The sequence below is a fragment of the Mustela putorius genome, unplaced genomic scaffold, assembly GCF_011764305.1.
Source record: "Mustela putorius furo isolate JIRA1106 unplaced genomic scaffold, ASM1176430v1.1 tig00000253_pilon_pilon_pilon, whole genome shotgun sequence".
In the NCBI taxonomy this organism is placed as follows: domain Eukaryota; kingdom Metazoa; phylum Chordata; class Mammalia; order Carnivora; family Mustelidae; genus Mustela; species Mustela putorius.
In genome coordinates this window covers 5,724,582-5,740,852 of record NW_025421329.1, presented here as the reverse complement: position 1 = coordinate 5,740,852, position 16,271 = coordinate 5,724,582, and the positions used below count along the sequence as shown (strand labels likewise).

Sequence of the window (16,271 nt, the reverse complement as noted above, 5' to 3'; positions counted from 1 at the left end):
TGGGTATAATTAGGTCCATGAAGTCAGTGTGACTCTTTCGAGCCCACCAGCATCTACTCCTCCCAAATAAACCTCTCACAACTGAACACTTTCTCAGGAACTGCTTCTGGAGGGTTCCCCAAGCTAGGACACCATGTCAACATCCCCAGAGTCTGGGCCAGTCAATGCTGCATATCAAGACTTCCACAAACAAGAGATGAAAGCACAAATGTAAAAACACTGAACCACTGAATGAAATACAGGAGGAGCAGGTTAACAGTGGTGAGATCTCCAGCTGAGATGACTGTAGGGACCGACGTGCCAGGAGAAAGAACAAAGATGAAGGGCACATCAGAGGGGAGAAAGAAGCACGTAACCATAAAGGACTTGTTGACCTTGAAGTGCTGTGGAGCACGGAAAGGGTGGTAAGCTGCCTGTGAGCACAGGGGATGGAGATACCTTAGGGGAGGGAGCTAAGCTACAGACAGCACCAAGAAGGTCATAAGCAAATAGGGAGAAGTATGAGACATGATGCATGGGGTCTTCTGGGAGGGGACTAAAGAGAAATGAAGAGGTAATGGGGAATTCAACATTCCGTTAGAGAATGGATCATGAAAGGAAAGGAAAGAGGACAGGTAATAGCATAAGGCAAGGTCAGCAGAAAGGGAATTTCAGGAGTGGCCAATGGCCTTGACCTACAGACAAATCAAGTAAGACAAAGGCTAAGAAATAACAGATCTGGACCTCAGAGAGCCACTGGGCGGTGGAAACAGCAAGCAAAGACAGTCTTTCTGGTGGCTTAGCACTAAAGAAAGATGTGGCGTGAGGCAAGGGACACCCTTTGAGCGTCCAGAAGTGTGGTGGGCAGAAAATGGATCTAAGTACAAGATAAAGGCCTAATTCATGGGCCAAGTGGCCTTCACAGAAGGCCAGAGGGAACACTTCATCCAGCCACATCAGTGTGATGTTCTGAAATGGGCAATGAAGAGCTGAAGGTCATCATACCCATTCCCCTATTTCCATGGTAATTTTAGTTTCCCAGATGATTCCACCTTCATTGTTGAATTTGAACCTCACGACACTGGTTGGGAAAGCAAGAGGGAGCAGGGATGTTGTCCACTTTGTCCACTATTGTCTCTCTAACACCAAATCACTCCTGGCTCAGAGGAGGTGCTCAGTAAGTATGGGTTGAAAAACCTATTCCCATTTTGGGGATGGACAAAGTAAGACTCGCAGAAGTTTCTGGAAATCAGAGTCCTTGTAGACATCTCACATAAGCCACAGGACACATATAAGTGCAGCAGCTCATGCACCAAGGTCTTTCTCAGTCAAATGGAATCTGCTCTCAGATATAAAATCATCAAGGTATTTCATTACAACTTACACATATTAGCCAGAACAGCTATTTTAGACATCTCTCTCTCTTTCTCTCTCTCTCTCTCACACACACACAAATGTAGAATGTGGAACCTAACGAGAATTAACTATCAGTTTAGATTCTGAAATGCAAAAGCCCACGTGGTGGCCACAGACATCAGTGTAGTCATAACTAAGAGAACAGTGCCAGAGATAATTCAAGGTGAAAGCAAGGCATTTGCGTCATCTGGTTAACCTCCACAGTTAATTCTTAGGATTAAGAACGGTGACAGGCAGAGAAAATAATCTCAAAAGCTCAGGAAGAAACAATAAGGTCAGTGGCCTGAAAATCCAACAAGCAGCCCTGAAATGTGAATTTAGCACCTTATTGTCACAAACGATCTGCAAGTGTGCAGAAAGACAGCGCATTTGTCTCAGGCTGGGTTTCCACAGCGGCCCCGGAAATGAGGATCTGAACATGGGTTTTTCCTATGGGGATGGGGGGTGACCCCAGGAAGTACCTGTAAGGGAACAGGACCATGGAGTGGGGAAGGGGAGACAGCCAACAGATGATACACTTCAAGCCAGTCACCAGAATGAGTCAACTAGAGCTTGGCTCCCCTGGAAAGCTCTGGGGGTCAAAGTAGACAGGTAGCTCAGATACTCAGGGGTAAGCAAGCTTAGGTACGTATCTACCTATCCGCGGTCTGCCATTGGTTGAAGGCTATTTCCAGGGGGCATGAATTCCCTGGCACTTTGAACTTGGTACATGGGAGTCCAAGGTGGGCTCTAGTGCCCAGGCAAAGGCCTTAGACAATGAAATGCAGATGCTAAGACTTAAACAGTACCAGTGAGCACTGAAGAGGCAAGAACAAAGGGATATGGGCAGGGCACTGATGGCATTTCCCAGCCTGCATAAGATCCAAAGGCAGAGGTGTGCTACAGATCAACAGACTGGCCACTCTGCTGTTCTCACAATCGGGGTAGAGAAAAGTGCTTTGTGGTACTACAGTCCGAATGCTTAGGGAGACTCCAAAGATTTGCAGAGAAGCAAGTGTCCCTTCCAATGACTTCCAAAGTTCTTTCTCAGGCCAAGTTTCCATGGTTCTGTAATTCTGAAAGAAAAGCTGATACCAATTAAGAGATGTAAAAATAAAGCCAGCTATTGTAGCAGAAAATTAGAGGATTTTTTTTTACATAATGATTCAATATCTTCAGGCATTAGAGACCATTAAGGCAGCACCTCTGGATTCCAAAACCTACAAATTTTTATCTCAACAAAAATATAGTTGACCACTAACCACTGAACTACTAATGTGGAGACCAGAGTCTGAGAAAATCAGAGTGATGACAGCAAGTACTGCATTCACTTCCTTCCCTACTGAGAACCAAGTTTAACACTATTATACCCCATTCCATTTGGTCTCACAATATCCTGGTGAGGTAGGGAGGGGCAGTTGGTGCTAGGTCAACCTACCTCTGAAGTAAAGAAGTCGGGGTAGAAGATATTTGCCTAAAATCAGAGCCAGTCCATAGCCAACCACCCCAACTACCATTTAAGAGCTATTATGGCTTCCATTTACTGAGTGTCTATTATGTGCAAAGAACTTTCCATTCCATCCATGTTTCATTTTACAGCAGTCTTATTTTGAACCATTAGCCCTATTTGCAAATAAGCAAACCAAAGTGTGAAGAAGTTCAAAGACTCACCCAAGGTCACATGGCAAGCAATGGGGATCCAAATGGGGATCCAAAGTAGAATGGAGATCCGAACCCAGGCCTGGTAACCCAAGGGCCACATTCATGGTAGATCCCTAGGGAGGATGCAGCCCATCTGGCTGCATTATTCAGGTACAGTGAGGCAGATCAGCAATGCGGCCTGAACCTTTTAATAGGTTAGGAGTGAAGACGGGCTCCCTAAACTTACTTCCAGGAAGTTCATTTCCTCGGAAACCATCAGGAACAGTGGTGAGGCATACGCCACATGAAGCCGTCACAAACAGAAAACAAAATGGTTCCAAAAACCCCAGTGAATGCATGGCACTCCACTTAGTGTGGCCTCCTCACAGACTAAGATGGTCCCATGGGTCATGACTTGGAGGGCTCTTTGGGGGCGGGGGGTAGAGGAGGAGCCGTGGGGAAGGCAAAGGGGACTGGAAGAGGCACCCACTTGGGTTTCTCCCCGCTCTCCCTTTATGCATCTCCAGCTTCCTTGGACTTCTCTGCCCCAGCAGACGCCGATCCACAGAGCTGCACTTGAGCAATGTCAACAAAAACATTTGGCGCCTGTCCACCGCATTCTTGGCTCCTCATCTGCCAGGCCCTGGAAGTCGCATGTTGGCCTAATTAGTCCGGAGGGAGGGGGTGCATGAGGAGGGAGGCAGGAGGCTCCCAGGTCCTGTGTCACCGATGGAAGCAGCGTGGATGACTGCAGGCTCTGAGAAGGGGGGCCGGGGTGGGCCACGGGGAGCGTGCGGGGTGCCTGCTGAAAGGGGAAGACATTCTCAAGCCGAGACTCAAGCCACATGCACTGAGGAAGGGAAGAAGTAGAGGCTGGATGCCAAGTTTCCATTACAGAGCTGTGTGCTCACCCTCTCCTGCTCTTACCACCCCCTTCGGCCTCTCTCTCTGTCTCTCTCTTGCTCACTTGCTCTCTCTCTTCCCCCCACCCTTTTTTACTCACTGGGACTGAGGGTTAGAGAGCCCAAAGTTTTCTGACACCAAGAATGGATTTCCTTGGGTACCCCAGATCTCAGCCTTCTGCTGAAAATGAACACGCTTTCTCCTGCACAGGGCTTCCGTCCTTCCCAAATACTGGTCCCAGGCCCCTCAGGGAGGCAGGGCTGTCCACTCTCTGAGTAGGTGACTCCCACAGACACACAGGCAGGCACAGACAGGCAGGCGTGCTGCTGCACCATGACTGGCAACGCCACGACTGGCCTGCGTGCCCCTTGCGTACGCACCACACCACCCCATGCTCTCCCGCAGCGTTTCCACCGCCTCACTGCTGCTGCTGGGGTTAAGCGGCCAGGCTGGGACTCAAGCCCAGAGCTGTCTCCAAAACCCAGGTATGTTGTGTCCCACCTCATCCCAGAGCTCCAGGAGCCCGGGGGACATGGCCTCGAGGGCTCACTTTGAGAGGCCATGTTAACTCTCCCCTCCCTGAAAACTAGAATCCTTCATTTCTTCTTGAACACCTGATAGAGAGAGCCACCACTCTGAAATGCTCCGAAGATCAGGACAACAGGCCCCCATTTGCAGACGAGGAAACCGAGTCCAGAATGCCTAACGCAACACTGAAGAAATAATGTCCCGAAAACCGAGTTAACAGAGAACAAGAGATGGAGCCAACGGCCACAGTGACTGGCTCTGGCTCTCTAGGCTGGCTCAGCGCTCCTTACCGTGGCTATAAATACCCCACCCCGTGGTTTACACAGCTGTCTCCACTCTCTGCGCCCCGGGTCTTCACCCTGGGGTTGGAGGTCAAGTTTGTATAGGCCCACGACCAGCAGACCGCCTTCTGCAGACTCGGTGAGCAGGGGCAAGGTCTGCCGGTCCCCAGCGGCACCCTCCACATGGCCCCCTTCCTGACCCCACTCCTAGAGTCTCTCCAGGGTGAGCCCAGTGGTTCTCACTCTCCCGGGGTGAAGAAGAGGCAATGGGGGCGCCAGCTTCCTGCACGTGAATTTTCACATGGAATTTCCAGCTGAAAGAAGAGAGTGTGTCTCTCTGCACTGTTCTTGGTCCTTGGAAAGGAACACAAACTGTGGAGAGGCTGCGAGCTCTCCAAAACCACCAGGAGAGGAAAAAGCCAGAGGCTGAGTGGGCTGTGAGCTGGTTCTTCTCCATTGCCTCAATGCTTCCAGAAAGACAGAGAAGGGTAGATCCAGAGGCCTCGGTGTGGTGGGAAGGCCACACACTCTGTTTAACCCACTTCTCCCCTCTCTAGCTGCTTCTACACACTGTCGGGTGTGGTGGCGGGGCAGAGGGGAGATCCTGAGAACCCAGCGCATTAGGACAAGTTCTCCTCCTGTATGTGCTCCAGCCACATTCGGCATTCACAGTCTGCAGCTTTCACACTGAATTCAAACCTCCTAGCACCAGAGCACAACACCTCTCCTCAAGGAAAACCCTGTGGAAAAGCTGAAGTCTTTCTGTCCCTCCACTGAGCCTCCCTTTCACTCAGAGGAGGAGTAACTATGCCCCAGAAGCAGGCACTGCTGCTGATGCCCTGTCTTCTGGAGGTCTCCTGCAGAATGTTCTGTTAGCTACAGCATGGGCATCTCCTGGGGGCTGGATGGAAATGCAGGTCTCCAGCCAGGGGAGACCCCAAAGCCTCATGGAGCACACTGGAGCCTGAGCGGCTGTCCCCACAGCCCAAGGGGCAGTCCTCCAGGCATCACACACATGGGGAGGCTGCGGGGCAGAGGGAACCAGTCCCTGCCTGCCACTGCTGGAAAGCCAGGGCATCCGATGCAGAAAGAGAGGGCAGGGAGCACACAGCAGGCTACTAAGGTTTCAGGCCATGCTGTAGTGTTCAGTTGTGTCCTGCATCGGAAAGACCAGTCCCACTAGCAGTCTCCAAGCAAACCAACCCATAGGAGGGGCAAAGGAAGGCCCAGCTATCTCTCTACTCCCCCCTCCCCACCCCCCCGGCAAAGTCCTCCACCCCTGCTGTGTCTTCCCTTCCCTCCTCACACCAAGCCCAGCTCACTTCCTCACCCCAGGCCCACAGAGGCTGGCGGAGCTCCTGCAAGAATGGCCTTGGGGACAAGGGCCTGCCCAAGGCACCCACCCAAAGGCATGAGTCAGGAGTCCAAACCATCCCCAGATACAGACTGTGCCATGGCCAAACAAAGGAGGCCCAGTTGTGAGACTCTGAGTCCCTCACTGCTGCCAAAGGGAAGTCCTTCCTCCAGGCAGCCCTCCTTGACCTTCCAGGACCTCTCTCACCACAAGCTCCCCGAAAAAGTTCTACTCCTCCTTCAGATCACATATCACAGACAGAATCATAACCTGTCCTTATTGCTCCTCCCTACCCTCCAACCCATATATAAGCTCCAGGAATACCCAGCCTGCTTGGTTTTCCTCCTCCCTGTGTTCCTTCCATTGCCTGGAACTCAGGCAATGCCGGAGAGTCACAGTGTCACTGTGTTTCACTCAAGCCACCATCTGGGCGGGACTGGGAGGAATCCATGAATCCCCAGGAAAGATACCCAGGGGATTCTGTATCACCCCTCAGGGGTCATGCCCCTTGACTGGGGTGGGGGGTGGGGCGGAGTGATGTTTCAATGACAAGCCGAGAATTTTAGTGGCAAACCAGAACCAGAAATTCAGGATTACCAGATTCCTGGACAAAACCGTTCCCATTACAGCCTTACAGGGTGAGCCCAGTGGTTCTCACTCTCCCGGGGTGAAGAAGAGGCAATGGGGGCGCCAGCTTCCTGCACGTGAATTTTCACATGGAATTTCCAGCTGAAAGAAGAGAGTGTGTCTCTCTGCACTGTTCTTGGTCCTTGGAAAGGAACACAAACTGTGGAGAGGCTGAGAGCTCTGTGGCTCTGGGCCAGACAAAGTGGTCCTGGGACCAGCTGCGTGAGCATAGGCTGGGACCTTTCTAGAAATGCAGAATTCAGGGTGCACCTCACACTTCCACTGCATGGGATGCTGTGTTTCAACAGCTGACTCGTGAGTACTATTTTACTCCTAACTTGTTCACAGATGTCATGGAACACTTGCACAGTTCCCAGTACGGTTCCCTGCTTGGTCTCTCTACCTCTGAAGTTGGAAACGCAGGAACCCCTAAACATCCTCAGAGACCTGAAGGGCCTCACTGAGCACCATGTGAGCCATGGCCAAAGATGGCGCTTTGGCCCCCACGGAGCTGTGTGGGCTCCCTGAGACATTTCCCACCATGTCTGTCTCCTCAGATCTGTCCTCAGGGTCCTCTGAAAGGCTTGAAAGATCTGGCTCCGGCAGCCTGGTTTCAGAGCTTTCTCTTTCAAACCTGCTCCATCTTCTTTCATTGCCCTACTAAATAAAACAAGTGGGTCTGTTAGAAGGACCCCAGGGCTCATGGTCATAAGAATTCACCATGTTGGCCATTTGGTGACTTGGGACTCTATGCCAGTTCTGCAACTAGCTCCAGGCTACTGGAGAAGCTAAGTCACTTTATCTCAGTTGCTGCATCTGAAAAGTGAAAAGGCTTGAGTGATCTGACCTCTAAGTTTCCTTGAGCTTGGATTATTTTATATCCGGGGTAGAGTCATCTGACCAAAGGTTAACAGGGTCCCATGGCACCTCCATCCCCAACCTTGAGAGTCATGCACTCCAAGAGGATGGGTTGTATAACTCACTGAAGGGTGGGAAGAAAATATGAGAACCTCCACATTTGTATCAAAATTTCCCTGGCCTTCATCCTCACCATGTCCATGCAGTGCACTCCCAAACACAGCTCTTTTTTCTCTCTGCATAAATACCTTTCATCCTACCATGAACACAGAGCTTCCCAATGGTTTCTATGAACAAAACTAATAAAGCCATGAGAGTGCCAGGAAATTGTATGGGGATTGAAATGGCTTTGAGGGATAAGGTGTTCAGGAGAGGCTGCAAGGGATGAAGGCTGGCCACTGATGGTAGAGAGGGACTCTTAACCCTGCCCCCCAAATACCTTGTCAGCCTGGGCCAGACAATGGCTAGAGGCTGACCCAGTGAAACAAACAAAAGCTTCAAATGCTGCTGTGACACTAGAATAATGCTTTAGGTGGCAGTGTAATGCCCACCATGTTGGGAGGTGTCCTGGTTAGGGCTCTCCAAATGTTAAGTCTGCGATAAAGTCTTACGTACAAGTAGTTTCCCCTGTAGGGGATACCAAGTAGGAGGAGGAAGGAAGAGTGGAAAGCAAGATAGGGAAATGGACACTAGATACATAAGGACACATAATGGAGGTTGCTTCTGCCGGCAACTGGGGCATAAACCCACTAGAAGTTCAGAGTTGCATCCAGGATGCCTACCTGAAGGAAGAGGGCTGTGGTTCCCATGGGTTGTATGGTTCCCATGTGGTTCCATGAGTTGCCCCGGAAGCATGAAGCCCCACAAATTCTGGGCAGCACTTCTGAGTGGGCCAAGCTAGTTCCCACCTACTGGGAAAGACCTCGGGCCATGCTTGAGGGCAACGGCAACAAGAGTCTGAACTCACCCCAAACTACCCACTCCTTCTGCAACTAGAACTGGAGAAAGGCTGAGGGGACACCAAATGATGTCAGCTACCAAAGGTAACCTTGGCCTCACTTTGGAAAGAATGCCTCTTGAAGAAAGTGGGATGATGAGATTGGTCCAGAGCCACAGACATGTAGATTTTCCAATAATGTTTTCCTTTCCTTCTCTCCTCTCACCAGGGAACCTGATGCCAGAACTCAAATATTCTCCTGATGCCTCACAATGAGAAGGACAGGACCAAAGAGAGGTCGGCTGGTGTGGTTTTCATTTAAGCACAAAGCCACTTGGTTCTTCTCACTTTTTCCTATTCATTGGCCCACTGCTTGCCCCTTTCCAAGTTGGAAACTGAAGCCAGCCATCAGAGAGAAACAAGGTTGAGTGGAAAGAAAGATAGGATCCGTTCATCCCCTCTCGGGTTTCAGTCCCAAGTCAGAGATCCAGCATCGGGAAAGGGAAGACGGGGAGAAAATACATGAATGGCCAGACTAGGACAGGCTGACGCACCCAGAACCTTCCAGGCTACCACCTGCTACTTGGTTTGCTTCTCACCTTCCAGCCGGAGAGCAACACCTCCCTTTGCCCTGATGCCCAGTGAAGCCGGCCAAGTGTACTTCTATGGATTTGGGGTTGGCCTAAAGAATCAGGCTCTGTTTATTTTCTAGAGTCCTGTCAAGTGCAGACTGCCAATAACTTCCCGCTGAAAACACTTGCTGAAAACGACAATCAAGGTTCAGTATTTAAGACCTGCCACGTGGTTCCTCATCGCACTTGGTGCGGTTTACTCCACGCATGCCGTCCGCACCCTTCCCTCCAGCCCCGGTGCTCTCCCAACGTGAGGCCCTGCCACTTCAAATGCCGAGAGAGACCCTGTCCATCACAGCCACCACCAGCCAAGGTCAGGAAGCCCTTGGACAGGGTGCCAGAAAGAAAAAAGCAAGGGCTTCTTCCAGTGTTTCTTAAAGTGAAGGAAATAGGAAACAAGAGACCGGAGGTCGACAAAAGGACACACGTAGGCACATGGGCTGAGAGGCAGTGATGGAGTGAGGGACTCTGGGAGCCGAGGAGCATGCCCATCCCTCTGGAATCACGTCTGAGTGGCTCCACGGCAGAAGGACGAGTGGGCAGCGGAAGAGCAGAGGGGTCACAGACACCGTGGGTGGGGTTAGCAAATGCCCGTCATGGTCGATATCATGGACACTGGGGTCCTTTTCTTCAGATCTCTCCCACTTTTCCCCCACTGGGTAGCAGCAGCCAGTTATGGAGAAGGGGTGGCCTGACCCCACCTCATCCCCAGGGATGGGCGCACAACCAGAAAGTTTGGTTCGGGAGTGGCAATTGGTCCTGTTCAGATTAGTGAGACACAGAGGGGAGGTTTTTGCCGACAGCCTCTGGGAAGGAAGTCCTCTCACTCTCCAGGCAGAGCTGCTCATGTCCTTTATCCTCTCTCCTTCTGGGTGAAGAGGCAATTCCTAGAACCTCATGAGCCATGTTGCCACCAGGAGAAGAGCTGGTCTTGGAATGAAGTTCATATAAGGAAGGGAAGAAAAGGGAGAGTGGGGAAAAAGTGGGTCCCTAAGGACATCACTGGTGCACTGATAAGCCTACCTGCAGATATGCCCTCCCAAAAAATCCCCCAATGTTAGGCATTCTGAATTTTTTATTTCCGACAGCATGGAGTGCCATGACCGACGTATGAGACTAAGCCTTTTGTTAAGAAGGTAAGGAGTACTCCCATGAGAAGTATCACACTCTGGTTCAAACCACAGCTGGGCAACTCTCTAACCAACGTGACCATACCACTGCACGGACTTCTTCCCGGACACTGCCTTACACACACAAACTGGGCCACCGATGAGCCTACCTAGACACAAAGCTTCCTCCTAAGAACAGTGAGAGCTCATTGCAAAGTCCCTCCCCGACTCAGGGATCAAACCATCATGAAGTAAGTGGGGCACCGGGTGCACTCCCACTTCTCTCGTCACCCATCATGACAGCCCCGCAGTCAGCGATATGGCCTCCCAGCCCCAAACAGAACCAGACAGGAGGCTGTCTCCTCTAGGATGAGGAGTCCCTAAAACACACTGCCACCTCTCCAAGAGGATGCCCTGTCTCGGAAGAGTTCCACGAAGCCATGAAAGGCGCATCTAATTTCCGAGAAGCCCGCAGCCCGTGATGAGCCTCGGGAGGGGCTGGAGGCTCACAGAGAGCCTTGCCCTGCCATCTCCGGCTTGTAGGGCCACCCTGACTTGGTGCTTAATTAGGAACATGCTGCCTCTGGGACTTGCCATCCCGTCCCCTCTGATGACAAGCGTGAGCTGTCGCTGCTGCCAGAGGAGAAGCAGGGAGTCATGGAGCGAGGACAGTACGTCCCTCCGTGACAGAGACGGTCGCCCCACGGGAGGGCAGAGCTCCAATAATCGTGTCCTGTACAGCGATGATGCCCCAGGCCTTCTCCACAGGGCCACAGGGAACAGTGCTCTCGTCCCTTCAATCTTTTATGAGAAGCAATAAACCAGAAAATGCTCATCCACAGAGGCGAACAGAACAGCGCTTTCCACAGAGGCTTAAAGAGGATGCTCAGAGTGTGAACGGAGACATTTTTGTCTCTCAGGCTCTTTTTATCTTTGGTTCAGGTTTACTTAACTCCACAGAAACGACTTCCCTTGTTACTACGACTGTTTCTAAATAGAGTACAGCTGTACCTTCAGCAGCATAATAGGTGGACCCTCTGTGAGCACCACGTAGCCAGACCCATACAAAGGTATATGTGTATCAGCGTTCATCCTAGGGGTGACCCTGCACCTGCCTACTTCATGCCAGGCATCATTTGAGGGCATTTTTGTAGTGTCTCAATACCTCAGGTCATTTTACAACAGCTCTGTGAAATGGGTGCTGTTATCCCCACTTCCCAGATGAGAAACCGACAGCTCAGAATCTAGGCCACTGATCTGCCAAAGGTCCCAAGCTCTATGTCCAGTCCCTGCCTGGGACTGGACTACAGCAGGGACTGGACTGCAGGGAGCACTTTGTCCAAGGTCAGCATGAGAACTGTCCTGGCAGAATGAAGGTGATCCCCTTAGGGACACAAGCTTCTTAGCAGCAGAGCGTGGCCTGGCGCTCCCATCTTCCAGCTCCTGCTCTGGGAACCCTTTGTTTCCCTTGACCTGCCCTAAACTCAGAACACCTGGATTCTTGCCTCAGTTTCACTAAGAGGCCTTTTGCACTACTTTCCCATCCATGTTTCCATCTGTGACAGGGCAGAGATAGGACTGTTCTGTTTTAAGGAACACATCAATGGGAGAATCATGAAGAGATTTCACCAGGGCTAAAAAAAAAAAAAAGAAAAGAAAAGAAAAGAAAAAATGTGTCTATAGTGAAAAGTTAACGGAGGAGTCTAGGTGGTGAGTATCTAAATGTTTCTTCCACGTTGCTCAATGGTTGAGTATTTCCATATAAAATGTTGGAGGGGAAATAACGTTAAAGAAGGTACCAGAGGAGCAAGAATATCAGTACCATCCCCCTTACGGTATCTAGGAGTGGGAAAAAGAAACATAATGGCAATGTGGCCAAGACCAGTATGGATGAGGAACCCACCCAGATGGGGCAGGGTGCCGGCCACTGGGTGATCCCAACACCTTGGTTGGTTCCAAAACAGGATGGGATGCTGCTGCCCAGTACTGCTTGGCCTCCAAACAGTGCCCCTCTGCCTAAAAGGCCTCAGAGACCTCATGGTCACCACCAGACTGGTGTGGTAACAACACAACAGCCAAGTGCACCACAAACACCCGTCACAGAGAAGAGAATGTTTGGTGGTGTCCAGTGGCTGGAAGCCCTCTATTCTAGAACCAACAGGCATTAACCCCAGAGCCTGTGCTCCTGAGACATCCGGGCATTGGAGGCAGGACATCCCATTGCCTCCCTGCCTGGCCGGCTGCACACCTATTTCCTTCCCTCTTCGAGAGCCACAATCTGAGGTATCTCCTCAGAGGGCTGGGGGGGCCTTCCCTCAGCAGCGAAGCCACATTAGCAGAGTGTCCTCTCTTGGGAGATGCAGAGGAAGATTATCTTTGAGCAGCTCCATTTCCAATCCCTCCTCTGGATATCGCTGTTACAAGAAAATGTACCTGACTCTAATTTAATCATGACGTTGGCAATCTATCGCTGCACTAATATTAAAATGGAAATCTGGTGCCATGGCATGCTCCTTTGGTGCACTTATTACCAGGATGAGATAGGGTCTCGACATGATTTGCCTGGTGTCCTGGAAACTGCGGATTTCCACAGGCAGTGGCCTTGGTCGAGTTTTCTGTCTCGTGTGCTTTATCCCCCTGTACAAACTCTGTGTCTGCTTATTCTTCTCTGGGGATCTCTGGAAAGCTCATACTGAGTGGAAAAGCTATGGGAAAGGGTTTGCTCTTCTATCCTCCTCATCATTACTCTTTCTATGACTATGTCTCTGTGACCACAGCTATTTCAAAAGAAGCCCAGGAACTAAAGAAGTTTGCTTCTGCCTTACTCCCTGGAGAAATGGCAAAACAGGTTTTTACAGAAAGCCCTTGTTTCTTCATGCCCTTACCCAAATGCTGGAATAGGCAAGAGCTCACAGTGCACAAAGAAGCTCGTCCAGAGATGTGGGATGACAGGGGCAGGGGGTGGGGGGCAGGGGCAGGGAGCAGGTGGGACAGGGCTACAAAACCTCCAGCAGCTGGGCCTCCCCAAGACAATGAACACTTTCCCTGACTGTTTAAATGAAAAGAGATCGAAAGAGAGGTAAAGGAGTTTAGGAATAACACTGCAGAGACCTACGCAGGAGCACGTGCTGAAGAATACAGAAGCTGACCAGGGCTCAGAGACTGTCAGCCTTCCAAGGGTTGGCTGAAGCAAAAGGGAAAGACCCACTCATAGAGGAAATACAGCCACTCAGGGTTTTTTTTTTTTTTTTTTTTTTTTTTTTTTTTTTAATGCATGCTGATACTCCTCTACTCTTGCCAGAGTCTGGTATCTCCACAAAGCTCTATTACTTGGGAGTTTGCACTTCCTACAGCACCCAGTAAAAGGCAGCAGAGTGGCCTCTGTTGGGCCCAGCAGGATCCAACAGCCAAAGGAAGCCCTCAGGCAGTTAAGGGGCAGTGTGCATGGAGTAAAACAAAAAGGTCCAGGTGAGGCCTATAGGCTCATGATTGAGTAAGCGATGGCCCATTAAGGCAGTGGACAACCGGCATCTGGTGAATAACAGCTACTGGGGGACGACCACAAAAAGACACTTCTGGAGATCATCTTCAACCCTCCTTGTAGATGAGACTGGGGGTCAAGCTTTGTGTTTTGACACTGAGACTTTGGGGGAAAGAAAGACACTCCCGTGGTCTCCAGCTGGGCCATAAGAGTGTTAGGAAGCCAGGCACTGGCTCCTGTGAAGCCACATTGCCAACTAGGGATTTACTGCCTGTTCCTCTGGACAGTGATGGTCCAGAGTCAACTTTCCAAGAAGAGAATCGACTGAGGAAACCGTTGTTCAGGTTTAGACTGCAATTTTTTTTTTCAAACAGCCCTGTCCACAGTTGCAGATGGCTCTAGTGGCTCATGGGGACAGAAGAAAGTGACAGTCTCAGTACTCAGGCTCACCTTATGTGACTCTGTGCCTCCTTCCAGGATTTCTCTCCAAAAACCTATTTTTGCAAAAAAAGACCCAAATGAACCTTTTTTCAAGTTGGGTTTTAGCCATGGTACCAAGATGAGTCATCAGAAGTCCAAACCTGGGGATCATTTTGTGGAAGAATATAATTTTGGAGCCAGGAAGGTCCTTCGAGAATGTGCAGTGCAGTGCGGTCCAACAGAAATATACTGTGAGCCACGTAGGCAATTTTGCATTTTCTCCCAGACATGTTAAAAAAGTACAATGCAACCGGTGACATTAATTTTAATGTCTTTCACTTAACCTGATACATCAAAAATATTATCATTTTACCAGGTAATAAATGCAAAAACTATTTTACCACCTTTTTTTGAGACATACCTTACCTGCCATAAAATTCACCCATGTAAAATGTACAATTAAATGGTTTCTGGAACATTCACAGAGTTGTGCAACCATCGTCGTGATGTAATTTTAGAATATTTCCAGCACCCCGAAAAGACATCCTTCACCTATCAGCGGTCACTCTCCATTACCCCCAGGGCCTAACCTGAGGCAATCATTATGTATGTTGTGTCTCTGTAGATCCGCCTATTCTGGACATTTCATATAAACGGAATGATACAGTGTGTGGTCTTCGGTGACTGGCTTCCTTGAGTTCAAATAAATGTGCTCAAGGCTCCTCGATGGCATAGCATGCCTCTTCAGGCCTTCCTCGCTTTTAGTTGCTGAATAATATTCCACTGTGTGGATAAAAATTATTAGTGAACTATTTTACGTTCTTTTTTCTGTACTAAGCCTTCAGCAGCCACTGTGTATTTTATGCACACATCAGCATATCTCAGTCAGACGTACTGCTCCGTGAGCCCAGTGTTAGTACAGATCTGGGCTCTGTTTTCTTTGGGGGTGGTGACTGTGGCTGGGTGCCCAGCCGTTGTCCCACTGGGCCTGCACCCAGGCTGAAAACAGAACAACAGCCAGCCAGGTTTGGAGTGTTGCTGAGAGAGAAGAATGTCTGGCCTGCTGGGTTTTCTTCCTTGTCCTCCCTATGTGGTGAGGAGGAGGTGAGAGGTGAGTGCTGGTGAGAGGAGGAAGCATGGTGCCCTTGGATGGGCCTGGGAACATGTGGATTCGGGATGTCTAGAGTTCAAACCCACCTTCTCCCTAAAGAAAGCACCTCTCCACCGTCCTGACGAGCTGACTCCTGAAAGCAACAGCTGGTAAAAGGCAACCAAGGTTAAACTGACAGGTCGCTATGAAGAAGCCACTCCACTTCCCCAAAACTCCTTGACAGAGGAACGGTACCTACATCCCCTACTTTATGCGGTGCTCGGGAAAGGAGATGGAGACACGTCTGAGGAGGAGATATCTTCTGGATTCATGAGAGTCAATGAACGTCCATCCCTTATAAATAAGTTGCCCCAAGGATCCCCACCCAGGGAGTCAAAAGCATCTATTACTTACGGGCAAGGGCAGGTGCATCTTTCTTCTGCATGTGCTACAGGTATAGTAACAAAAATAATAATAGCAACCACTTCTTGCACCAGAGGGTCTTCTAAGTGGTTCACATACAGCAGCTCTAATTCTCACAACCACATAGGGGCGATATCATCATCATCCCTGCTATTAGTACTATTATTATTTGCATCCGAAGATGAATAGAGGATGGCACAAAGAGTTTAATTAACTTACTCAAGGTCACAGAGCTAAGAAGCAGGACAGCAGTAATCTGAACCCATGCAGTCCGGCTCTGGAAGGCTCTGCCCTTGAGGAACCTGGGACATCTAAGGAGTCCAGGGTGCTCCCAATGGAGCCTCCTCCTCCAGGACGGACCCCCTGGGACCTCCCAGCCCATGCAGTACTACCTCTGAATTTGTGCCTTTTGGCATCTCTAGGCACCCTTGCCTGGATTTCCCATGCTAGGGGGATGAGTCAGGAATGACAAAAAAAACAAAACAAAACAAAAAAAACTTCTTTTTCTTATGAGCTATTATTACTTGTCATCACGCTTGTTGTACGAGCCACAAAGGTCTAGACTTAATAAACTGGGAGGCAAGCTGCTGAGTTTGTTGCTAAGGAATGACAG

The 16,271-nt window shown here is 50.0% G+C and overlaps 1 protein-coding gene across 1 annotated transcript in view; it reads right to left on the bottom strand.

Annotated features, from left to right (window-relative positions):
• SLC24A3 (solute carrier family 24 member 3) overlaps positions 1-16,271 on the bottom strand; it is a 480,638-nt gene that overhangs the window by 421,805 nt on the left and 42,562 nt on the right. The window lies entirely within an intron of this gene.